We start from the raw sequence: 27,541 nt of genomic DNA, 5'->3' as shown, positions 1-27,541 counted from the left end.
GGTTCGTGCACATTGTTCGCTATCGTGGGAGATGGAGGGGAAAAGATGGCTCGGGCTGTGCGAATTTGACAGGAGAAAGCGGAGGTGGGGGGGAGATAGGTGAGAAGGGTGTGAGCGAGCGGCTGCTTCTGCGCTCTGGTGCCGCTGTTCGCGGGTGCGACAGGAGGAACCGCTCCCCCCGCGGGAGCCCACCTCCCCCGGGCTGGGGGGTCTCGGTGTGCGGTGAATCCCAGACAATGGAGTTGGGGGGGTGGGGAGAGGGAGGGGGAGGCGAGCGCAGCGGAGAGGATGCTACGTGCGCTGTGTTCGCGGTGTCGCCGCGCGGGGAGGCGGTGGATTGTCGTTGTCGCGTCGGCTTCATTGTGAATATTGAGGATGCCACTGCGCTACACAGCGGTGGCCGCCCCCCCGCCGCCGCCGCCCTCTTTCTTGCGAGCGGTGCGTGTGCGGGGCAGCGATTGCGGCGAATGGAGAGGTGCGGTGGCAATTAACGATGGGGCTTAGAGCAACTGTAAAAAAACCCAAACGAAATGAAATAAAAAAGGCGGAGGGGCGCGGGCCGCGTGCCGCTGCCACGAAGGGAGCGGCAGCCGGGCGCGAGCGCCCCTGCTCGCGGCGGGCGGGGGAACGGGGACGGGAGGGTTCGGTGGCGGCCAATGGGGAGTGGGCGGCGCCGAGCGCGAGCGGCCGTTAGCCGCCTGGGTCGCCTGCGTCCGTAACGGGCCGGTGCCCCGGCGGGCTGCCCCGGGCCGAGCCGCTGGCCCCGGGAGGCGGCAGGTTGGTTGGGTGCGGTTACGGCCACGCCTGTTCTGACACCGCCCCCTCCGCTAGCCGGACCGTGCTCTCCGCCCCGACGTGCCGCGGTTCCTCTCGCCATCCTTCAGCGAGCCTCGTCGCCCCAAAGCCCTGGCTCTGTGCTGTCTTTTTCCACGCTCACTGGGAAGTGTTCCCCAGAGCCTTCTGTGCCCGCTCTTGGCTATGTCAGGGTTCCTCTCTGTCCTGTCCTACAGCTCACAAACTACTTACACCGCCACACGTGGCCCCCCCTTGCAAGCATCGTGGCCTAAAGTACCCACGCTGATTGCCCCTGCTGTCCTTGCCTTTACTTCTTGCAGCCCCTTCTCAGCTCATTGGTCTGTCATACTTCCCAATCGCTGCTGCTGCTTAGTAAAGCTCGCTCTCTGTCCGGATCCCTGCTCTCTTGGGGTAGCTCCTGTACCCATTTTTGTGTCCTTGCAATGTGCTCATTCCCATCACTGCAACTACAAACCTCACTGCACAGCTTCTTTTCACCCCTTGCTTCAGTGCTGTCCTTAACTACCATAACTCCTCCATTGCCTCATTCCCATACTGATGATTCCTTATCTCCTTAAGCAATTACTTCTGCTGTAGCTCTGTTTGCTATCTTGTTGTGGCTTAATTCCAGCTCCTGTCATGGCGGACCATTGCCACCAGCGTGCTCAGGTCTGTTGCCAAATCAAGCCACCTGTTTAACATCAGCACAACACCCATTCTTAATGATACACAGCTCTCCTGTGTCATAAGTACTACTATATAGCTTCTCCTTATTATAATTTAAAAAAAAAATACTGCTTATTAGAGTATATATATATAACAGATAGGGGGGGTTATCTTTCCATTTCCAGCACAGTCCTTCCCTGTAGCCAGTTCTGCATCTGGCTCAGCCACGCCCTCTGATCACCATCTCTGCATACATTTTTGATCTCAACCATTGTAAGATGCCAGACGGCTATATGTGATTCCGTAGCTGTCGCCTCTCTGACACATTCATACAGGCTTTCTCAGCTGTGGGAGGAGAAAATAAAGCATTTTTTTTCAGGGGATATAGATGGGAGTAAGCAAAGAAAAATTATCTGCATACGATCTGGTGCCCCACTCAAATACATGTTTATCCAATAATAATAATTATGAACGTGTAGAGTGCCTAGGGAGCTGCACAGCTGGAATTGGACTGTTAAATCAGCATAAAATGGAGAACACAAAAAAACCCCAAATAAAATATTAAAAAGCTAGAACAAAGAAGCAGCACTGTTTATGGTAAAAGCAGTACCCAGCACATCAGTTATGCTTTCTATGCTAAAGGATGCTTTGGTCTGCTAAAGCTTGTTTTAAAAAGGGTCAGCTTTTTTTCCCAGCTAAGGTCACCACAGTCTGTGATGGGGGGAGAAGGGCTATTGCTTTGGGCTTTGGAAGCTATGATATTGAAGATGTCAGTGAAAGAGGGGGAGCAGCTACGATGATGCTAATAAAGCAACCCTAATTGCAGCTTTACAGTACCTTACATGTAAGAGGAGGAAAGAGATAGATGCTTATTAGTGAAGAATCACTGAAGAGACTGTTGTCTGAGTAACAGTTACATGGTAGTTTCAGAACAAAAGCATGCCTTTACATCTTTTAGAATAATTATGCATTTTGTATGTATTCCTGTGGCCTGTGATAGAACATTCTCGTATAATTTAAAAGCTGATTTATAGACACAACAGATGGCTCATGTCCTTTCATTTACATCATGAGAACTATGCTTTCTTAAATAATAGAGAATATTTTGTATAAACTTTATCCTCTTGATGTACGAACTTGAAAAGTCCTGACTTGACTGTTGGATTTTTTTGGGGTAGGTTTTTTTGTGGGTTGATTTTTTTGTTTGGGTTTTTTTGGGGGTGGGTTTTTTAGGACATATAATATAATAGTAATTCAATAAATACCCAGTTTTTAAGTGTTTTAAGATTGTGGCTGCTCTCCAGACTGAAAATGCCTTCACTTTTCTTGCCTCATCTCCAGAAACATATTTTAACAGTAGACTTTTCTGCCATTGGGTGTAAGTGATTGGTTTCTTGTTGATTGAGAATGGCATGGAGGTTTGGGGGATGGGCTAGCTGGTTGGTTTGTTTTGGGGTGGGGTTTTTTTGGGTAATGCCATGGGTTTGCCTTGACTGGCTGGCAGGAAAGCAGAACCAATTGATGGGGGAGGAGGAGGGAATACTGCATCTGCTGCCATCAGTCTGCAAGGAACAGAAAAATAGCTTTAGTGAGAGACAAAAGCACATTTTATTTTCTCACTTAAAAGGCCATCCTGCCTTTTTACTCTTTTTTTAATGTGCCTGGTGATACTGATTATATAGAGAATGCACAATTCTAGAGGGTTTTTTTGTTGGTTTTCTTGTGTGGCTTTTGTGGTTTTGCAGGGCAGTATACTTCAGTATGATTTGATCTGTCAATAACAATTTTGTTGTACTCTTAACTTAAAACTTGCAAATAGTAAGACAGATATTATGAACTTCACAAAATGTCTGTGTAAGCAGACTGGGAGAAGCTGTCGTCTTTGGAATTGTGTATCATAGCATTTATGCAGGGAACTATCAGAAAAATTCAAGTAGGGGCCATTACAGTATTTTTCAGGTGCAGTGAAAAGATGGTGTCTTTGTTGTTTTCGCAATTCTGTACCCTCGTGAATATCTGAAATGTGAGATAAAATAAATAAAGCAGCTCAATTGTAAATATAGAAGTTTGAAAACAATAAGGAAATAAAATTGTGTTTGTCTTCCTACAATAGCTTTCTATAACAGGGAAAACGTCTGCAAGTAACTTGGCTGAGGGTGTGTCTGTAAAGAGAACTACAGCTCCCAGGCGTCTCCACTTTCCTGAATGTTGTCCTTTACCCGTGTTTTCATAGGACTTGATGTGTCGGTTTTCATCACAACACTCTCAAGTCCTAGAGGGGAAAAAAAGAGCCACCAGGCAAATAGATTTTGAGACATAAAAAACAAAGAAGCAAATTTGAAGGTCAGATCTATCCTGGCTCTGGCTTCTTTTGTTTAGGAAAACACATTACTATCCTTTAAAGCCCTTGCTGATGCAAAGGGATGTAAATTAGGTGGTTTTGGCGGTAGTGCCATTATGCCCTTTCAGTTCATGGTGTTGAAATGCAGCCTCCCCACTGCAGCTGCTCATTAGGAACGTATCCTTTTGAAGTTGCCGTGAGAGCCAAATGGCAAGCTTTCAGGCCCTTTTGATACATTGCGTTTTTAAGTGTCTGCAGCAGTCACCACCAAGTATCAGAATGAGATTTTTCTGTGGTTTTTAGTTTGCAATATAGGTACCTAAAGAAAATGCAATAGATAAAAAACAAGGATAAACTTCAGATTAAAATATTTTTTTCACTTTCAGTTCAAGTCCAATAGCTTCTACTATACCTGTCGAAGATGATGATGAGAAGGCAGATAATTGCTATCCATACAGTGAATCATACCTGCAGCTTCTAGAACTTCCAAGGATAAATAAATGAAAGAAAAGCTTGTACCAAAACATGTTGAGGTTCTACAGGGTAGATGATGATGTATTTGAAAATGACCAAGGCTACCTGAGAGCTTCCATTACAGCATTTTTTGGACCTCGTTATGGGCTTTGGCATCTGCTTTTGTTTTATGACAAGCAAGATACGTACTACAGGTACTTTTGCAAAACTATTGTTTGGACAAATGTAGAACATCAGTTGCCTTAGTCCTTATAACTTCATATCTTTAGGTAGCTGCTGATGGAAAAGCTGTTTTTTGGGGAATAGCTAATAATGGAAAGTTTATCCTGCTAAGTAAGTGCAAATTGCTTTAAGATACCAGAGTCCCTCTCTGAAGAAGCCTTAGCTGTGGGATATATTCACATAGTACTGTACTTAATAGCTGGATGAGTTATCCAAATTCTTAAACCATCACACTTAAAAAGTGAATAATTAATATGGATATCTGGTAATCATTTAGGCCTGCGTATTTGTAGCAGAAACAAGGGAGCCATGTTTGAAGAAAATAAAATGGTTGCACCTGAAGAATAATGTCTCAACTTTCTACCTTATGTTCAAAATTAGACCTCAGATTTAAAAATAAGGGAGAGAGATTTTCAGCTCAGGTCTGTAATTGTTCAGTTTTTCTTCAGTGCAGGTTCTGTCTCTTCCCTGTCCAGATAACTAGAAGGTACTAAAGGTCTGTAAGGCTCTGACTGTCTGCAGAAGTCAGCAGTAAACTTGGTATCAGTTGGCATAAAGCCAGGTTACAGAGGGACCCAAACCCAGGGAATGTCAGAAACTGATCCATTTCTATTCTGCTAGCAATTTGTAATGGCAGGGATGAAGCCCTATATCTGTACATCCGATGCAAAGAAAATTAAGTTCAGGCTAGAGACAGTAATGTGATACATGTCATACTTGATCCTTTAGCTATTTGCATCCTAGATCAGAAGACAAGACAGATACGGAGATCTGCAGGGTGTTGTGGAAACTGGGAGTTGCCTGATTTAGTACAAACTTGGTAGAATGATGTGGAAAGTAATTTGAAAATCCATTGAAATGGTTAATTTCTTAGAATGGAGAGACTTTTTGATTTATTCTGAGTTAAAACAAATATCCATCACCTTATCAGGTTATTTTTTGCCAGGACAGAATGTATATAAAGAAACTCTTGACTGTTTTAAGTGTTCCAGAATTGTCAGTCTCATAATGTCTTGAACAAAAATATTTTTTTTTCTTTATAGATAAGGTTTTAAGACTGTTACAACATTTGGGTCTCTGTAAATCAGGACAGGTACTTTTCATGGTTTGTTATTGATTTTAAAATTACACAAGACAAGTTAATTTTCTTAAAATCCATCTACTCAGCACTGATGAGGCCGCATTTGGAGTGCCGTGTCCAATTCTGGGCTCTCCAGTACAAAAAAGATATGGACTTACTGGAGTGATCCCAGTGAAGGGCCACAAGATGTTGAAGGGACCTGGAACATGTTTTGTATGAGGAGAGTCTGAGAAAGGCTGAGACTGTTTAGCCTGGGAAAGAGAAGACTTGAAGGGATATTAATCAATGTGGATAAATACCTGATGTGAGGGAATGGAGAAGGAAACCAGGTCTTCCTAAGCGATGGCCGGTGACAGGACAAGAGACAATGGGCACAAGTTGGCATAGAGGAAATCCTGTCCAACGTAAGAAAATGGAACAACTCCCCCCCCTTTTTTTTTTTGTTGTTGTTGTTGTCAGGGTGGTAGTTGAATCCTGGATCAGGTTGCCCAGAGAGGTTGAATTGCCTCCCTGGAGGCATTCAAAACTCATGTGGACAGACTCCTGGGTAAGCTGCTGTAGCTGCTTCCCCCTGTTGGACTAGATGATCTCGAGAGGTCCTTTCCAACCTTGATAGTTCTGTGATTTTAGTAAACCTACTGCTATGAAAATAGTTATAATAGATGCTTATTTAAATATTTACTCTTTCTTTTTTTTAGCTGATATTAGTGATATGTATCAACCTTGAAATCTTTAAGATAAACTAGAATGGTAATTATTGGTTACTGGTTTACATTTAATAATAATTTACCACGTTGGTTAACCTGAAATGCCTTTCCAGAGATGTGAAAGGGCGTGTTTAAACCTGTGTGAAAACGTTGGGAAGTGTGTGAAATAAAGGGTTAGAATAAGAAATGAGTCAGTTAACATACTTGGACTACATTTTGAGCTCATTTTGGGCAGAGTATGGTATATTGGCACTTGAAAGGTCCTTTCCATAGGAGAGTCCTGTCTGAGTTGTATATAGGAAGTGTAGTTGGCCCGGTGATAAATGATGAAAAACAGTGATGAAAATTTTATACAAGAGAAATAGAAAATCGATGTCTCCAAATCTGAGTGGGCTTTTTTGGATGTTTCATGTATTGTAGCTCCTGTCTCAAAAGCAACTACATTAAAGAATACTTTAAATGTTACTGGAACTGCAATATATTCACACAGAAATTAGTTAATTGTCATTGGAATTAAAACAAGAAAGTTGACAATATTACAGATTATTTAAAAAAACCTAAACATTTCTTAAAAAAAAAAGTGCAGTTATTTACAGTGGGTTTTAAATGCAGTCTTTTTAACATTAAGATTGATATACATTAAAGATTCAAAAATTTAAATCCTATTTTTTTCAGTGCTTTCATATCTAGGATATTCAAGGCTGCATTTAAATATGATACAAAGGATGAACAGCCAATTTGGTGTTGTTTACACAATATTGGCAAATTGGTCTTAATGTGTGGTATTATTGCATAATCTTATGTTTAAAATAAACACTGGAAATAATTGAAGAAACCTCAGAATTTGGAAATGCTTGTTGGTGGTTCTTCACATCCCACTAAAAAGCAGGCTGTCTTTGCATATTAATCACTCTTTCAAAGGAAGTTTGCCTTATTTGCATTGTGCATGCACTGAGGAGTCCCATAGTGTGCCTGAGAAAAAAAAAAAAAGGGGGGGGTGGGAGGGAATTGGAATTGTTGTTCTCAAAAGGGTTTTTATTCTATTCAAGTGGAAGGACTGAATGCAGCAGAATTAGCGCAGTGTTTTGTGGAAGAACAGTCCCACTTGGTCACTGCATTTCATGTGGAGCAGCCCTGGCTTGTAAGGAGTCTGAACACTGGAGCTAGGGTTAAGAGGGGAGTGACTCATCATTGTATGATGTAATCTACAGGATGCAAGATACTTCCAATTAAGTGTACAAATACTCTGTGGATTATTGGGCAATTAGGATTTAAAATAAAATATTGGTGAAATGTTTAGTATTTTCCTTTTATGAATGCAGTGGCCAAAACTGTAGGCTTTGACACCTTTGGAAAACATGTGGAAGACGTAAAGATTAGGAAAATTTTCAGGTTGTGTTAAGTTTTGGAATTACAAGATTTCCTAGGCCTCCATCACTCCTCTGGTAACGTGGTTTGCAGTATTTCAGCTGTTACTTTGGAGCAGTGTGGGGTGACATGAGTCTTGCTACCTTTCTAGTCTTTCTGTACTGGCTGTAAATCCAGGAGAGGTGAGCTTTTCTGTTACTTTTAGGTTAGACATCTTTGTATAAGCAGGGAAGGTGTCTGACAGTCTTAACAAAACCTCAAAACTTTTTGTTCTGAGCTTTTGAAACACAGACTTTAGGGAATGGTAAAGATGTTTGAGAGCTATCACTTACTAATGTAATCACCAAGAAACCTAATCTATTTCTTGGTGACATTGTTTCTGCTGAAGTCAATGGAGAAATAAAGACATCTGTTGGAGGGAGAAACTGCAGCTCAGACAACAAATATAATCACCGTAGTTCCCAAATCCAAAGATGTTATCATGTTTGTGTTTAATCAATAATATTGAGAGCTCTACTATTTGCTGAAGTCCTTGGTATCTTATTTCTTTTTTTTACCCTTGCATTAGCAACTACTTGGGCATATATTCTTATACCGAAATAATGTAATTTTTTCTGTTAGAGCTTCCTTTTAATGTGAAATTCACAAGGTTCTGAGTGACATAACCTAAATCAGTAGGAGTTTTAGAAACAGTAGTCTTGTGAACTCAAGACAGCAGAAAAGTCTTGAGTGTTGACGTTCTGGCTGGGCTAATGTTGATTGTAACTGGAAAAAGTCTTTCCAGAAATGAATCACAGGAACGGAGCTTTTGCTGTTTTTACTGTTGCCGTCTGTAATACAAAATGATATCTTAACAGAGTTTTGTTGTGAATATGAGGAATTTTTTTGTAAATTTGGTAACGCTATTAATGCAAGAAAACAGGAAGAGCGTTTTTCTGATAGACTTTAACAATTTTTTGTATTTCAGTGAGAACAGTTTGGTTTATAATGTATGTATGCAAGTGCATATATTCTAGGGTTGAAATGGAAAGATTTTCATAACGCATCAAAGCTTTGCCTGTATGTCATTGGCGCAATGACCGCATCTTCAGTCAGAAGGGAAGAAAAAACAAACCCAAACCATCTATGCAATACACTTTCTGTTACTTTGCACATTTATTTTCTTCATATGTTTATGTAAAGCACATTGTGCTTCCAGTATTTAGAGGTTGAGTGTAGTAGCAGATAATATACACAACTAATGTTGATGTTATATTTCCATCTGTGATGCATTTTAATGATAGCTGCCTTAATATTTAGTCATTGAATTGTTGTGCAAGCTGTGGCATTGTTATGCTAAAACAATGCACTTACACAGTGTGCTCCTGTGCGTACTTTGAAAGCCTTATTAAGTAACCCTTTTTAAAATTTTCTCTCTTGCTGTGGGTATAAATAACACTTATCAATGTGCTTAAAACATTCATTTTGTGCAGTTCAGGATCTAGCATGCAAAATGCATGCTCACAGTATTGGGTAATTATAATTTTTCAAGAACTTAATTTTGTGTTTTTGAATATGTTAATACTGAAACAGTCATCAGACACTTGTTTATACCATTTTAGAAAAATATAATCAACAGCAGCTTGTCCAAGTAACTTATTAAATTATTATAAGCCTGCAAAGTTCAGAACAGACTATACTGTAACCATATTTCAGTTGTGGTGTTTTCAGAAGATAATCCCTTAGAAGTATAACATGATTTTAGGGGTTGTGAACAGGCATACAGAATTACTCTATAGTCCCCCAAATCCTTTTGGAGTTAATCTTTTTGTGATCTGTGGGATGCAACTTGAAGGCATTAAGCATTTATTATATACGCCCTAGTGGTTGGTATTTGTTAGAAAAAAATCCCAGGGGTACTGGAATACTATTAAGAAAATAATATGCATACGTGTATTTATTATGGACACCTAGTCTGCAAGACTAACAGATACCAAGAAAGACGTCATAAATGAAAATCTTAATGAATACTATGAAGAGGTATGAATGCTATTTAGCTATTCTCCCTGTTGTCATTAGTGGAATTCTGTGTGGTCATTTCTCTGTCCCTTCTATCGTGATTGAACTGTGGGTAGGTATACACCTTGTTTCACATCTGTAAAGCTTCTCTAGCTGTGTTCAGCTCGCTAGCTTTTTTTCCGTTGCAGCTTTTTTCTCTCTGCAGCTGGCTATGTCTACAAGAAAAAGAAAGGATGTTATTTATCGTTTTGTAACGACTGCTTATTTATTATTGTAGGGATTTTTTTATCTACAGTTTAAAAGCTGATTGGCTGCAGAATTTTTTCAGCCTTGGTGTTTAAGCTGAGTTTTGCTTAAGAGAACTCATTGGCCTCTAAGAAGAAGAATGGCATATGGAGTAGAGATTTAATTTAATATGGATTCACTTCCTAGCTTTGCCATTGTTTTTTGGGGGGTTTTTGTTTTTTTTTTTTTTTGGATGGGCTTTGGCCAGTCAGCTCTATGATTTTTCTCCGTTTCTCTGTAAAAAGAACGTTTCATAAAATGTTTCATTTATACAAGCACATTGAGAGTAGTTTGTGCTTTACAGACAAAAATAATGCAAAGAATGAAGTGCTGCGGTGAATGCTTGTGTTTGTATCTAGAAGACTTTAATTTTCTGCTTCAGGCTAGCATGAATGTTAGCTCTAGATTAAGGCTATACTGCAAAATGTTTCTATTTAATAGAAAAAAGTTATTTTGTCTAGGTACTTGAAAATGGGTATTTCTGTGGTAGGATGCTTTTATTCCCAGCAAAGAAGTGTGTTTTTATGGTTGTGCTCTTGTTCAGTTTGCTTTTGCATAGCATCAGTCATTAGGAGCTAAATCCTATACTTGGGCATGTGTTGAAAGCTGTTATCCACATCAGTGGTAGTCTCACATAATAGCCAGGAAGGAACCTGTCTCACCTGTTCTGAGTTACTGTACTGAGGGACCATGTCAAGTGGGCACCCTGTCAGCGTCGTTACTGCAGAAGGTTCTGAGTGATTACTTGAGTCAAGATGAATGTAAATCTGCAGACCGACCAAAGACCATGCTTTTCAGATAACTGGGCATTCCTGTGCGTCGAAGTGAGTTGTGGTAATCCTTCTTAAACCTGCTGGAAAAAAAGCGGGATTTAATTTAAAGAGGAAAAAAGTAGCCTTATGAGGAAGCGTTTTTTCTGCATAGGTCCTGCCTTACTGCTCACACTAAAATTCATTTGACCTGCTGTTTCCAGTAATGGTTTGCTATGGGTGTTTAGGAAAAAAATACGGAAAAGTTAGGTATATAGTCATCTTTTCCTTGCTAGATGCTCTCATTTCTTTTAAACAGTAGTACTGTTAGTATTTAAAACACTTTGTCAGCATTTCATAGTATTTCATGCTTACGTTCTGTTCTGTTGTAAGAACAAAAATCTTACTCTTCATTTATCACCAGCAAATCTGATCATCGAGTAATTCATTAAACAAACTCATACCTGTCTGATTCATTCTTTTACTCAGTCTTTCTGCCAGACGATAACTTGCAATGTACTGAAAAGTTTTAATTGTAATCTTTTTAAAAATACATATTTTCTGAAGCAGTTATGTTTCCATTATTTTGCTAAACAGACATTAAGTATTCAGGTTAAAAAGATGACCTTTGTACTTGGAGCAAAAGCTGTTGAAACCATATCTGAAGTATGTTTACCTTGTATTTTTCCTGTAGGCTGTGCATAGTTGCAGGGCAAACACACTTCAAATATTTCTCTTTTTATCAATAGAAATTGTTTATGTTCACTTATAGAACAATAGTAGACATAAACTTGTTAGACACAAGCTTGTTGGTCTTGCATTTGCATCATTTTATTGCTAAAATAATAACTTGTGGTAAATGAGAAAACTATAAATGCTGTACTGTTCTCCTAATAGCAATAAATGAAAGCAGTCACTTTCTTCTTAATATGTACTTAAGTTACTGATAACCCGACTCTGTTTTAGTTACTGTCTACCTTTTGAAAATGTTAATCCCCAGAGAAAAGGCTGAATATGCCAATTATCTATAGATGAAAGTCCTAGTGTATTCTGATTTCAAAACTTGTTTTTGTTGAAAGAAGCTGTCTGTATATGGAGAATACTTGTTTTATGAGAATGGATCTAGATTTAAATGAAATCACAAACCAAATGTATACCAAGTCATTGACTCTTTTTGTTGCAGTCATCCATGAACACTAAATTTTGTTTTCTTGTGGCTTTGTAGCTAGCTGCAGTCACTATGTCAGGGCTAGTCAGAGAATGATTAGTGCCATATTCAGAAGTTTTTGTGTATTCCTGGTAGCTGTTTCTCATGAACCTAAATTGGTACATACAAGTAAGATTTGGGATAAAAATAGCAAATCCCACACTAACTTATTTGGTGTGTTTACTGTATTATTTATGTATTTCTGCAATGTCTTTTGTGTGCAAATGCAGTTGTGATTTATTTATTGGGACATACATAAGCACCTGCAAGTATTTAAAAATACAGGTTAAAGACATTTTCTTATCAGGGAATAGTTTTATCTTGTCTCCTTTTTCTTGAAGACTGCAGTGAGCAGCGGGACCAGAAGAATTTAGTTGAAGTGGTGAGTGAAAGCAATGCTGTTGATTCCCTTGGAATTTAGCACTTTAAATGGATTAGAACTAAAAATATCTCTGCCTGTCATTGCAACAGATCCGGAAGCGTTTTAAAGTATCTGCATTTACATATTTGATGTAAATTAAAAAAGATTCCCACATTTGAGCTAAATGATAGCATTGTAAATGTAAGCTCTTTGGGCATCAGTATTCTTATTGGAACATCTGAATGTTGGACATAATTGTAAAATCAATGTGTATTTTGCTAAAATGGTAGCCCATAGAACAAGTGTTTCAGAAGGAAAATGTAATCTTTGTTATATGCAGGATGCATCATTCACTCCTTGAATAAGTGGAAGCGTTAAGAAGAATTAGCCTCCTTTTGTGACTTTGGGATGGTGTAATATCTTTCATCATGTTGACCATATCTTACTATTTCACATGTAACTGCACTGTACTTACTGCCTTGAAGTACATACTTCTGCTCTGTGTTTGTAGTCCTCTGTACCTTTGCAAAATGAATAAAATGTGGGGATGCGAGAAAAGAATGCATACCTTACACCAATAAAAAGGAATGGGTGGTTGGTTACATGGGTTCTTCTCAAGGAAATTACTGTTATTCTTGCATTTCTCTGTAAATAATTTTTTATCTTGCTGTTCAATTCTAGTGCCAACCAATTCATCCATAGCTCCTATTTTTGTTACATGATGGTGTGTTAACATTGCATTATGGCTTGAGGTGTAGTCCTGCTTATAATCGCATAAACACCAGAAATGGTATTCTAACAATGGAAGTGAAATAATCCTATTTAGTGCTTATCTAAAAGCTTGGAATTTCATTACCGCAAATGATGATCTTTTGATTTAAATTGTGGTATGTGCTCCCTTTTTGTTTGGACTGTGTTTGGTTTGTTAGTCCTGAGACAGAAAAGCCCTTTCATCTTTGGTTGCTAGACAAATGCCATTGTAATTGCCTTCCATTTTTATAGGTGAGATCTGGTCTTGAGATGATTACAAGATACTGTGGACACCATATCTAATACCAGATTGCTGTCTTGCTTACAATTACAAGAATCGGAAGCAAGACCAGTGAAATGGGGGTAGCTTTGGTTATGGTGCTGCTTTATGTATCATATTAGACACTGGAAGAGTACATTACATCATCTGATTTACTTTTTCCTCATATGGGACATGACATTTGCATATTATGAGATTTTTTCGTGCAGCTAGCCTCGAAATTGTATAATGGTTTGAGAAGTATTTGGTTTTTAAGAGTCAATTGTTAAGAGAAGTGAGGCAAAAGATCTAAAATGGTTTGGGGTTTTCTTCTGCATTGAATTTCTTTCATGTCCTGTGTGAGGAATACTGGGTGAGGCTGGTCACCTTGCATTTCTTCATGCATTATGACCGTGGGATAATGATATTTTTTTATGCATGTTTCAGACCGATTCTGAACGTAAGTGCTAAAAGAGATTGCAGTGTTACAGTTGGACTTAGCATTCTCAGTCTACTGGGTGCAACAATCCTAAATTTTAACAAAGGTAGGGAAGCTCATGTAAATGTTGCTTGAATTAACTCACAGATGCGTGAATTAATGGTAATAGTTTTTACTTTCATATAGCAGATGAATGATCTTGGCACCCTTGCAGAGGGGCTGAAACAGAGGAATACATAATCACACAGTTAGGGTAATATTTATTTTTTTAATAAGGTGCGATGATACCACTATGCTAAAACCTCCCTACGCGTTCTTATTTTCAGTACTGCTGGAAAAAATAGTTATAAATTGATGCAATTTTTTTTCCATTATACTGAACGTTTCTGTTAATTTTTGGCCCATATTTATTATAACTGCAGAGCTATCGGCTGCATGATGAATAGCTCTAAAGATGAGTTTCTGCTGACGTTGAAGACATACATTAGTCTTCACTTGTTGCTTCTGCAGATTTCTGGAAGTTGAAGAAGACTTAAGTGCATGTTATACTGATTTATTTGATCAGATGTGTGTGCTACAGAGAAGATCTATCATTGTTTCTGTTTTCATTTCATTTAGATGTTTACAGAGGTCATAAATTAAAGACAGTGCAGTAAAAGGCAGGTGTGATTTGAAAGCTCTGGTCCAAGTTAACATTTTGAACTCCACTAGGTGGCACTAACTTATTGTTCTGTTCATAAAGGTGCTTTCTCTGGAAAAAAACCACCAAAAACAGTTTGTGAATTATTGTGGGAGACTTTTACTTTTTGAATAGGAAGCATAAATAAGATGACGAAGATCGGTAGTACTTACCTATTTATCTTGTGTATACATATATGGTTTCCTTCATGACCCTGTGCTTTTGAAGTGGAGTAATGAACTGATAATTTGGATGGGATAGGCAAGTCATAGGCATATCTTTTAAATACTTAGAACTGGGAAGATCTATCAGAAGAAATACTTGCCTAGATTTTTGTCTCCTCCTTGCTTAAACGTCCTCTGCTGATGTTAAAGTCAAGAAACTGGTCTGATGGATTGGCACAGGCAGTGTTTGATGGACAGCTGGGTTTTCCATAGTTGTGTCTTAAAACATCTCAGCATTCATAAGCTTGTTCTGATAAGGAGAAGGAAAAAGTATTTCTGGCGAATTGTGATCATGCAAATACTAGCTTTGGTTAGCATCAAAATTATTTCAATGTGATAGTGCTGAAGGGCATTGGATATGACTGGAGCATATTTTATTTCAGCACTAGGGGTAGAAATGGCTGTGACAGTTACGTTTGTAAAGTTGATACACAAAGAGTTTTCAACAAAGATCCCCTGTATCATGCTGAGCCAAGCTCTATGTGCAGTGTATAAAGATGACAGCCTAATCAGAGGAGCTAGACTGGTATGTTCCCTTGCTATGCTTGAAAACATTATTCTGAGAAGGACATTTGGAGTAGTCTTTGCCTCAGTTAACACTTGACCGTTTTTGGCTTGCTGGGAAGAAATTTCCCTTTGCAGTTGGTAGACTGTATAGCTGTGTATCAGAGAACTTTGCCTGCAAAAGCTGTAGGTGTTCTGCTGATTACAGTTGTGGGAGGGTAGAAAATTAGCTAGTTAGCTCTGCAGAGGTAGTGCTTGAGGAGAGCATGCAGTAACTTAATCTCTCCTGGCTATTTTCTGCATTGTCTGTGCCAGCAAATACTGCCTTTGATGGTGTTGTAAAAGCATGAGTCTCATACAGACCTTGGTTTCAAGCCAGTAAGAGAGATTTTCAGGATGCTCTATGAGAATAAATTTTTAATAAGGCTTTGTTCTACCAAACAGTACCTTATTTTCTTCATCTGATCTTGTTTTCCATCAAGTTGATGGTGAGCTATAAGCAGTGTTGCAGTTTTGCCTCTATTGATTTTGAATCCAGAACTGATGGGTGCTTTAATCTGGTGCTGCACAAGAGAAACGGAGCTTCTCTTAGGATTTTTGTCTGAACTCAAGAGATCAAAAGATCTCCAATCTCCATCCTTCCATCAAGTAAAGGCTATGTATTTCCTCTGTCTTCCTGGCAAGTGATGTGCAAGTAAGTGGTCTTCAAAGAAAACAGGCTCCCCGTTTTGCCGTTGACAGTGTCCGTTTTCTGTTTGGCCTGTATTTGAAGGGATGAAGTCTTTCAGGAGAACCTGGAATCTCAGAAGTAAAAAATCTCATAGTAAATCTTAAGCCATTTATCAGTATTGTAGGTGTTGAATGCTTTATACTGTCAGGCTTCTAATCCTTCAGTTGTACTTTTTATTTGGAGCTGTGTGTACCCGCTGAAGTGTTCATTTCCCCAGGGGCTTGCTGTGCTGTTGGGATAGGTCAATGCACTTTTCCAACAGCTGGTGGCTTTGCCTCCTCCTGTCTGGTGTGGGGGTTTTCCATAGTACAGAAAAATGAGTTTCACACCTGAAACCAGTTTCCAGGATCTCAAATCTTATTCCAGTGACAGCCAGCTCTTTGCTTGAAGTTATTAATGAGACAGGGCAAGGACAGGTTAAAACACAAATGATGAGGTTGTAACTCTTCAAAACTTGTATTGAGATGTTTGCACGGACAGTGGCTTAATCAGACAAGACACTATAGTGATGCACATGAGGGAACTGAAATACATTTTTGTTAAGTTGGCAATCTGCCTTCAGGCATTTATGTTTTAAGTACCGTGAAACAGTTTGATTTATGTGCTGATATTCTTTGTCTGCTTTAGGGTTTGTTGTTTCTTTGGTGTGGTTTTTTTTCCTCTTAAACTGTAGATTCAATTGTTAGTCTGGCTCCTAATACATAATTATAGTTATTTTTCACCAGGCATAGCATGCTGTGATCTTATTCGGGAATAAATTACCAAATAAAGATTTTACAGGTTTGTGAAAATATATTACTGTTCTGGTTTATAATCAGTATATTTCCAAGTGACTTTTTTCCACTGACATTTTTTGCCTCTTCTTCACACTTTCTGGATCTTGTTTGCTGCATGTTATTTATCAATTTGAAGTTTTGATATTACCATTCTACATATGACGGTATAAATGCATTGTTAATAACTTTATCATGTCAAGTACTTGGGAATAGTCTCTGTCTGTCCTTTGAGGCTGATGGGGACCGGATGCCTGCTGTTCTATGGACATATCACAAATCTAATTGTAAATCGGCCTAAAAAGGGGAAATTTACTGAAGCATATCTAGGTCTGTTTGGTTTGTTTTGTTGGGATAATCAATCAGGACTGATGACGGAGGTGGGTAGTGGTGTGGGGGCGGGACAGGGGATGATGAGTACAAGGTCTGTTTTCCAGAACAGAAGGCGGAATAGTAATTTATTATCTGGCATTCTTTGAAAACAGATGGAAAATACTATGCTGATAAATATGCAAAGAGAAGAATTTTGGAAGCAGGCTTTGCATATGTCCTTCCCCCTCTTTTATGCATGCTTAAAAAACCAGTACGATTAAGTCTGTCCTGGTTATTGGAAGCAAACTTGTATGGTGTTAGCTGAGTCCTGCTGTTGAGATGGGTAGCATGTATAAAAAGTCCCCAAACAATGCAACTTGAATGTGCTAAATAGATTGAAAATGTATGAATAGGATAAGAATGACCAAGAAATACAATGAGTTCTGTGAGTTATGCATAATTTTTTTAGTACAATTTGCATTTTTTTTTTTAATGTAACACAGGGCAGTAGCAAGGAACTCTATACTGGAGATATTTATCTCATGAAGAAAGAGGAGTTGTTAAAGGCTAAAAATGCCTACTATTTAAAAAAAAAACCAGAAGAGCTGAATAAATGGCACATGAATCAGTAGGCAACATATGTGTGCCTGTTTACAGTAATGGCACATTTGTGTACTGTACTATGATTTGGTTTTACTTGTTTGTGGCTTTTTTCAAAGTGGCTTGATTTTTTAGATTAATTAGACTTGATTCTTGCGTTACTTTCATCATTGTATTTTACTTGTGTGATAAGAGGAAAGTTTACTGGTTTGTTTTGGGTTTTTTTTCTGACACTAAGTTTAACATCATTGATGTAACAGTACAGTCTGCTATAGATGTAGATAAGAGTATTTGTGCATTATGAATTTGTTCCTTGTGGCAAGTAAGTGTCCTCTGGGCATCTGCCTTATAATCTTCAGACTGTGATCAGACATTACAGAAGTCCCTAAAGGCCACAAAATATATAGATTGTATGGAAACAACAGTGAGTGTTTATGATTGAAGCTAGTTACTCTGTCTATGTCAGGTGGTGTTTATTTCTACTGCAGAATCAGGAAAGAGTGGTAAAAGCCTTCAGAAGGCAATTTAAAGTGTGGAATCACACAGATGGTTACTTAACCTAAGTACTCTGAATGCTCTGTGAGGACACCTGTCCCATTCCACTGTCTGGGAGGTCTGGGGACCCTCGACTCATAGTTTAAACTGCTGTGTTAGGTGATGTTAATTCTTTCTTAAATGTACAACTTGGCAGAGCAGTCCATTGGAGCAGCTCAAAGGATGAAATTACTACCCACACGATCATGTAGTTATGGAGGAGAGAGTACCATGAATCAAGAGTCTCCTGATTCCTGGGTATGTGGAATTGCATCAGAAATGTGTTTGATTTTGAGATTTCAATTTACAGCTCCGAAGGCAACACAGGTTAATGTTTGTTTGGGTTTGGTTTATCCTTCAATTAAAAAAAAAAAAAAAGGCATAGCATGAACGTTAACTATAGATGAAGTAGAAAAGTCATGTTTTCATGCATTTACAATGCATTTCCATTTTAATGGAAGGTTTCAGTATCAACCACTTGTACTCTGCCATTCTTGTTTATAGTGTATTTTCATCATTTGAGTGTTAATTTTAACCTTTGAAGCTCTGACTTGCTCTTTCCAATTTCTATCATGAGGTCACATTTCCTTTTTTCTTCTTTCCTATATTTCTTCCTCTTTTGCATGGAAAAAGCAGAAAATGGGAAAGGTGACAATGCAGTCATTTCTCATTAAAAGCTAAGCAGGTACTACATGAGCTTTGTCTAATCATTCTAGATTACTACTTTAGAATTAGAAAATTGTATTATAAATCGTGATGTCACTTCCAATTAATCAAATTCAGGCATAAGCTCAGATGTTCTCTTGAGCGCTTGCCCATTATGAACAGCTGCATCATGTGCTTTGATGTCTTAGAGAGACAGCGAGATCACTGTTCTAACTTGAAACTGCTTTTCCTTGCTGTTTTCTTTGATTAGTGTTAAGTTTATGGTATTGCGTAAGAGGCGAGGGAGAACACTTGATATAAATCTTTGGCAGGAAATTGCTTATAAATTCTATCATTTAAACTTCAGTACTATGTTAGAATTTTAGCAGAGATACATTTTAAAAGCAGCAGACTTTTAATGCTAACAAATAAATGAAAATGAGGGAAAAATTGTGCTTGAAGAGGGAAAAGAAATACAGCTTAATTCAGAGGGAAGTGTACTTAAGAGGGGAAAACGTCTAGTGTAGACGGAGAGCGCTGAGCGTTACGTTTCAGGAAAAGTTCTAATAGGAGTGACATTACTTGAGCATAGATAAAATTCTGCTGTTTCTGTCTGATATTTCAGAGAACATGCACATACTTTCCTGTGGTATTTTATGAAATGGACAGACCAGAATGTGTGGAGAGAACTGAGTAATTCACTCCTGATTTGTGCATGTGAAAGGGGTGTCTCTCTGCAGAAAATTGTTATTTCTTGCACTCAAAAGTTATGTGCTTTAAAAAACAGCAAGAAGACCAGAGATAATGGATCTATTGGTTAATTTACATGTTCATAAGAAGGGGGAAGCAATTGCATCTGGGAGGGCTAGGGAGGGGATAACAGAAGCACCATCACAGTGGTTTGGGTTAACGTTTAGAGCTGGTATACAACAACAGTAGAAGATTTTTCTTTTTCCTGTCTCAGGAAATGGTCTCTTTACTTGCCTAATACGTCCAGAAATTGTGGCAGATGTGTGCTGAAAGCTGGACTCGGCAATGAGAGATTGAAAAGTTTTTGTTACTGATGAATGCCTAGAAGAGAAAAGATTTAATAAAATTGAGATACCTCTGTCATGCTGGGGTGTATGGATAGGCAGTATAATTGAAAGTAACAGTGGCTGTCAACTTCCAGAAACAGTGACTTGAGGTGTGAAGTCCTGATTCATATCCGTTAAATGGTTGCAAAGATAGCAATTATCCTGTATTTAAAAACAGTAGTGGAATATCTATGTACTAGTTGAGAATTGCTTTTATTCTATTATATTTGTATGTTCCCCATACTGGCAGTATGAAGAAGTGATTCTGGTAGTGGTCTTCAGGTACTGCAATTAGTAAAATAGACTGCTTGAATTGTGAAAAAGGATGTAAACACAGAATGTAAAACATGGATAGCAAGAGGAAACTTCAGAAGGCAACTGTTGACCACTGTGTGGTTCTCTTCTTACAAGGAGATTTGAAGTATTGTTACTTTATTCCCCAAAAGCACAGTAGAATAGACTAGTTCAGTTGGAAGGGACCTCCAACAATCATCTAGTCAAACTGCCTGACCAATTCATGGCTGACCAAGTTAAAGCATGTTATTACGTGCATTGTCCAAATGCCTCTTAAATACTGACAGGCTTGGGGCATCGACCACCTCTCTAGGAAATCTGTTTGAATGTTTGACCACCCTCTCGGTAAAGAAATGCTTCCTAATGTTGAGTCCGAACCTCCTCTGGCACAGCTTTGAACCGTTCCCACACATCCTATCTCATTTATCACTTATATTTAAAATAGTAATAGTTTTTTTCAGAATCAGAGTGAGTCATGTTCTCGTAGAGTTTTTGTTGTTTTTTAACTTAAATGATAGAACTGACTAAATCCATGCTTTCATGCATATATAAGATACCACATTTCTCATACTGTCTTTGCGAGTTTGGTTTTTCCAGTTTGCAGCAATTTTAGGAAGAGTAGGGGAAACAGTGCAGGTGATTAAAAGTAAAACTCAAGTGGGACTTCAGTGATGCAAAGTATTATATGCATCATCAGGTAGATGATTTTACCCCAGAATTATTCCAACAAAAACTGCAGATCACTCACTATATTTACCCTGTCATTAACCTTTTTCTTTTCTTTTTTAAAATTGTTTATTGCTGTAATTGAAGCTCATTATCTCTGTTCTGATGAAGTAAAGGATTAGGATGTCCCAGGAGATACTGGCTGATAACAAAATCACTTTGCATGTTAGTTCTGATTCAGAAACAGTCCTCCTGAGCGCATTTTTTAATGAGCTTACACACAGGAAAGATACATTGTTCTTTACACAAACAGTTGCTAGCTTGTACTATTTTGGAGCTCTATGATTGGACAGAATTTTTTGCTTGCTGTGGTCATTGTCATTTGGTTTTGGCTTTTTCTTCAATAGATTAAACCAAACCACATTAAAATACACTTTTAATTGTGTATTAGTGGTATAAAGTTTACACTTTATTGTTTGATACAGACAATGTTTGAAACATGCTTTTGAGGAAGTACAATCGAAACAAGAATAAACAAGGCTTAGTGTTTTTCCCACAAGAGAAGAAAATGCTTCTCAACAGAACTCCAATACCGTCACTTATGAGTCAGTACTGATTTTAGGGATAAGTTTGTTTGGACATAAGTATGTACACTTTACTCCAGAGTTTAAATTATCTTTGGTTACTCTGGGTATTTATAGCTGTGCAGCTGCATTGCATGTTACAGTGCATGATTGAAGGCAGAATTGTTGTAAATATAATTGCTATCAGAAGTACTCAACATGGATTCACTAAGGGGAAATCATGTCTGACTAATCTGATAGCCTTCTATGATGGCATGACTGAACGGATAGATGAGGGGAGGGCAAGTGTAGGGTGGTGCACCTGGGGAGGAATAACCCTATGTACCAGGACAAGTTGGGGGCTGACCTGCTGGAGAGCAGCTTGGTGGAAAGAGACCTGGGAGTCCTGGTGGACAACAGGATGACCATGAGCCAGCAATGTGCCCTTGTGGCCAAGAAGGCCAATGGCATCCTGGGCTGCATCAAGAAGAGTGTGGCCAGCAGGTCAAGGGAGGTCATCCTCCCCCTCTACTCTGCCTTGGTGAGGCCGCACCTGGAGTACTGTGTCCAGTCCTGGGCTCCCCGGTTCAAGAAGGACAGGGAACTGCTGGAGAGGGTGCAGCAGAGAGCTACCGAGATGCTGAGGGGGCTGGAACACCTCTCTTAGGAAGAAAGGCTGAGGGATTTGTGTCTCCTCAGTCTGGAAAAAAGATGGCTGAGGGGGGACCTTATCAACACTTATAAATACTTAAAGGGTGGGTGTCGGGAGGATGGGGCCAGGCTCTTTTCAGTGGTGCCCCACAACAGGACAAGGGGTAACAGGCACAAACTTGAGCGTAGGAAGTCCCACCTAAACATGAGGAGGAACTTCTTTCCTTTGAGGGTGGCAGAGCACTGGCACAGGCTGCCCAGAGAGGTGGTGGAGTCTCCAACTCTGGAGACATTCAGAACCCGCCTGGACGCGTTCCTGTGTAACCTGGTCTAGGTGACCCTGCTCTGGCAGGGGGGTTGGACGGGATGATCTCCAGAGGTCCCTTCCAACCCTATGGTTCTATGATTCTATAATGTTTACTTTCTATCAGGTTCCTCTTGTAACTGTAGTTCTTATATTCTCCACACACTGAGAGAGACATAAATTCTGGTCATGCTTTGTTTTGAATATAAATATGCAGTCCTTTTAAAAAGGATGTTTATTTACGAAAGAAATTCAGTTAGGAGTAGAGTCCTCCATTCCTATAAATGTCAATGGCATGATGTTGTCCAGTGTCTTACCAAGCAATACTGCAGGCAGGGCTTTATTTGGAGGATAAAGTTACCAGCCTGCTTCCCCTCACCTGTGGTTTGCCTTCACTGGCGTAAGATCTAGATGGCACCTAGAGCCAGATGAGTTGTGGATGTCTTTTGGTGTAGCTGCATTAAGTACAGTTTATATTAGCTGAGTATCACGCCTACAGCTCTTTTTTTCTGTAGAGCCAATTTTGTCCTCAGTTATAGTGGAAGACTTTGTTTCAAATATTCAGTTAGAAAGCTTTGGTTTTTATCTTTTTCTCTTACAAATCTTGAGCAGACAAATTCTACCTACAGTTGATATTCTCTGACCCTACTAACTTATGCACCAAATCATTTTTTCTCCTTATTTTATCGCAGCTGATGTGCATATGTATTAAACAGAAGAATCTGTTAAGGCTCGGCTTAGAATTGATTTATGCTTCTGTGGTTCAGTTCCTATTTTTGTTCCTGTGTTGGCATCTGTGCTTGTTTCTAGGTCGTTCAAATTAGAATGGTGTATAAGTCTTAAGGAGGAGCAGATTGATCTCAGCTGAATAGCACTGCTCATATGGGTTGCTCAGTTTTAGTTTCTTGTTTACATTTCTCATGTATTGGTGTATAAAACAATGGTATATTAAGCAAAATCTGAATTGTTTGTCCAATTTAGCAATTGGAATATGGGAGAGGCTAGAGTTTTGTCATGGGCTTGTGAGTATGATCTACGTACATACTTGTGGTTGAGATGCAGTGATATTCATACTTTGCTTTGTACCCTTGCTGTAGTGGCTGTTAAGCTGTGAGTGTGAACAGCCTCTGATTTACACTGTGAATATAATAGAATGTTTTCAGTTGGAAGGCATTTCTGTTTAAGACTTGCTGTATATGACAGAACTTAAGCAATTTTGTCCCTGGACATGAAGTCTTGGTCCACATCAGTATTGCACTACTGTATCTAGCACATGAATCAAGTGTTGTTGAAGAGACTTTTGTACATACAGGTAAATTAAGATTGCAGAATATTTATAGTCTTGAACTCTCCTGCACCTGAAATACTCCCTTTATGATACTTTAGTGTCTTGGTTTTGCTATTCTTACAGATACTGTTTTTCTCTTTAGTTTAAACAAAATGCATAACATTTAGCTACAGGGTAGCCCCATGTGAGTGATTATGCCTGCTGGAGAGAGTGGTGGCTGGAAAGATAGTTCAAAAACTCATGAGGCATCTTTTGGGGAATTTGGTCTCTAAAATTTGGCAAACAATTCCACTGTTTAAAAGCGTGGGTCTGGATTTATAATGTGGTGACTATTGTGGCTCCTCAAATTCTGTTTTCAGACACACCTCCCTAGCCCCCAATACATCTTTAATAGCCTTAATTTTATTTTTTTTCTTCTAAAAGTTATGAATGATCTCATTCACATATTTTTGAAACCTTCAGGGAAGAGCAGCCTGGAAGTTATTCATATTATACTTCTCGCATAACGGATGTGTCAGCATGTGTCTAGATATATGGGAAATAACTGTATCTGTGATTGTCATATCAAGCTTTGGGTGTTCTGCATCATGTAAGATGTTATTAGCTGTGCTGAGTGTCTTTTGTAGAGTTTTTCCAATTGCCTCCAAATCTATCAGCTAATCCATTTGTTTAAAGGAAATTATAAGTCTGCACAGTATTAGAAATCTGTGTTAATATTTCTGTGTATGTTGTGTGCTTCCTGTTTATTTTGCTTTTAACTTGGCTAGCCTTAAGGATTATAGTATTTTCCAGAATGTCAGTAAGCCATGGGTACGAGAACGAAACCTATCTAACAGTGACAGCTCCTCTTGCAGTCTAGGGAAAATCTGATCTAGTTAAAGATGTCCCTGCTTACTGCAGGTGGGTTAGACTAGATGACCTTTAAAGGGCCCTTCCAACCCAACACATTCTATGATTCTATGAAAATAGACCTGGCTAATAGTAATATGTTGAAGCTTAACAGACTAAGCATTATTAAAGTGCAAAAGGTGATATGTAAAAGCATTAGTCAAAGGAAAAAAAAATGCTTACAGCTCCTCACTGTGTGGTCTCAACATGGAAGCCATATAGTCTGTGGAATTTTATTAGCTGTCTGATAAAGGAAAGACAAAAAAGCTGTCAAGACCTATTATTCCCCTGTGGTTTCTGTAGATGTGTCTGTGTACCTTAATGATATGCTCACAAGAGCAATCCTTTATCTAGCAGCTGTGAAGTACTCAGAAAATCACAAATATCAGTCCTAAGGTAGCTTTCCTGAGCATCTTCAGTAAGTGTACCAATGATCTGATGCTGAAAGGTGCCAAGCATCCTGTACTGCTGCTGCACTGATTGTGCATCAGTGGTATTAAATAATGTATGGTGGCTGCTCTTGAAAGAATAGTTCTTCAAGAGAATTTCTTTAAGGTGTGAAAATACACTACTAACACAGTCTGTGTTGATTTATTGTGATACAAAGCAGTAACTTTGTCACATCTTAATTACTTTGCCTAATTAGATCTGTCCACCATCCAGTCCGTTTTTCCTGTATCTGGCAGCAGCTGCCTTCTAGGTGTCTTGTCTTGAATGATAAAAGCATGATTTTGCAGTCAGGGCAGTCTCTACCTACACTGGCTCTTGATCGATTTTCTACTCTGGGGAAAAAAAAAATAATTGCAACTGGAAACATCTTGTAGGGAATGTCGTCAGTATCGCTGTAAAAGCACAATTCTGTTCTGCAATTTAGTGCATTCTGGGCATTTATTGTGTGTTCTGCAAAGACTGATGTAGGAATACTAATGATGTTCTTATGAGCATTGCATGTGTTGTCTTTCTCTGTCCTTTGATAGCTGTGTCTAACGAGCAAAAAGATATTAACCTTTTTATAATATTTTCTTCATGTTGTGTGTTATTCTGTAATGCTCTGTTCATCTTAACCATAAAACAAATAATCCTAGTCTTTTCAAGCTTTTGTCAGACAGAATCTTTCTAAGGCTCTAGTCTTTCATTTCTAAACCCTGTTATTTCTTACTTGTACGTTTGACAGAAAATGTGATCAAGAACTATTAAGTAGCTTAATGCATATTCATTTCACTAGAGAAACAAGACAGAGAAAAACTCAACTACCTACAGAAACAAAATAAAAGCTATATCAGAAAATGGAAAGTTTTGTGCAGTTACAGTTAAAGCAGGTACGCCCCCAGTGTGTATAAAGAACAAGATAAAATAATGACAATATTTGAACATCAGCCTTTAATTGATGGTACACTCAAGCAGAATACCATGTTTGGTTCTTGTCAGACTCCTCTGTCATTCTTAAAGGAACACAGTTGGTTTGGGGTTGGTTTTTTTAACCCTTTCTACTACTGTTTGAGTTAAATCATTGAACACCAAAGGAAGGTCCTTTTTTTCTAGTACACCTAAAATTTTGTAAGACAGAAGGATGTGTTAGGTCTTCCATTGCTTTGAAGAGAACTATTGTCATCTTCAGGAGAGACAGATGATTTTTTTTTTTTTTTTTTTTTTTGTAATCTAAGGAGCAAATGATGAGTTGTCTCTCTCTGTCTCTCTGTGTCACAAGATTGTTTAGTGCTTTTCACAAAGAAAAGAATTCTGAAACCCAGCCTTCCTAATTCAATTCCAGAGCTCTCTTGAGCCATGCATATTAGATTCCACTTTCAGAGACAGATTTAGCCTGGAGAAGAGGAGGCTGAGGGGAGACCTTATCGCCCTCTACAACTACCTGAAAGGAGGTTGTAGAGAGATGGGGGCTGACCTCTTCTCCCTTGTGACAAGTGATAGGACGAGGGGAAACGGGTTCAAGTTACGTCAGGGGAGGTTTAGATTAGATATTAGGAAACATTTTTTCACTGAAAGGGTTATTAAACATTGGAATAGGCTGCCCAGGGAGGTGGTGGATTCACCATCCCTGGAGGTGTTTAAAAAAAGGGTAGTTGGGGCACTGAGGGATATGGTTTAGAAGTGGCTCTTGTCAGGGTAGGCTAAAGGTTGGACTCGATGATCTTAAAGGTCCCTTCCAACCTCAACAATTCTATGATTCTATGTTTTGATTCAGAAAAGCTGTAAATACATGTAACTTTGTTAGTCACCTCCATTTTCACACAGCACCTGGTTTCTAATAAGGCCAGTATTTTACTGAGAAGTACTCAACATTGCATAACTTTCAGCCAACTAGATATTTCATATGCACACACTTTAAAAGGAGATTAAGAGTGCTTTAGTTTGGTGCTTCTCTATGCCTTTGTCTGCGGACAGACAGTTGAAAGCTATTGGTGGATGTCATCATCTGTGTATTTGTCCACTGTTCCATAGCATATGTGACAAGGTGGAAGACATCAAGAAAGCTGTGTTGATTCTAAATCATTCCTTTAGGTGAAAAGTTGTCTTAATTTCACATTATTTAATATTTGCTATTCATGTCCTAGCAGAAGCTCTGGATGGCTGGCATTCAGACAAAGGTTTTGTGTATCTGTGAACTCAATCATTTCTCCCCAAGGATTAAGTTTGTACAGAGAAGCTATTACCATCTTTATATTCCTTGCTTCACCTTCAGGTACTTCTTCAAAACTTTTTGTAGAACTCATATCCCTCAGACTGGAGACCAAACCTGGAACAGTTTGTTTTGCCGTATTTGAATTTCGGTGAAATAGATTGATCATCTGGAAAGCCACAGCACTCTAGTAAATAACCTTCGCACTCTGGAACCTAAAGTGTATGACCAGGTTTTTGTCTAACTTGAAATTGCGGAAGCTTTTCTAAAAGACCTATTTTCTGAAATGTGCACAGATGATATAAAATGAACATTAAAACACTGTTCAGTACAGGTGCCCTTTTACAGAACTGACATTTCTTGTGCAAGCAAAACTATCATATGCAGCCAAAGCACAGAAAAACGGAAATAATTAGATGCCAGCAGCACAAGCTGTATAGCGATCCATTCAGCTGTCTACCCACAAAGCA

At 38.8% G+C, this 27,541-nt stretch overlaps 1 protein-coding gene across 11 annotated transcripts in view; it reads left to right on the top strand.

Annotated features, from left to right (window-relative positions):
* The window catches only part of NCAM1 (neural cell adhesion molecule 1), a 146,706-nt gene that overhangs the window by 606 nt on the left and 118,559 nt on the right, over positions 1-27,541 (top strand). The gene's annotated exons all lie outside the window — the stretch shown is intronic.

This window comes from Chroicocephalus ridibundus, chromosome 18 (assembly GCF_963924245.1).
Source record: "Chroicocephalus ridibundus chromosome 18, bChrRid1.1, whole genome shotgun sequence".
In the NCBI taxonomy this organism is placed as follows: domain Eukaryota; kingdom Metazoa; phylum Chordata; class Aves; order Charadriiformes; family Laridae; genus Chroicocephalus; species Chroicocephalus ridibundus.
Note: the sequence above shows the minus strand (reverse complement) of the source record. Positions and strands in the feature narration are given on the sequence as shown.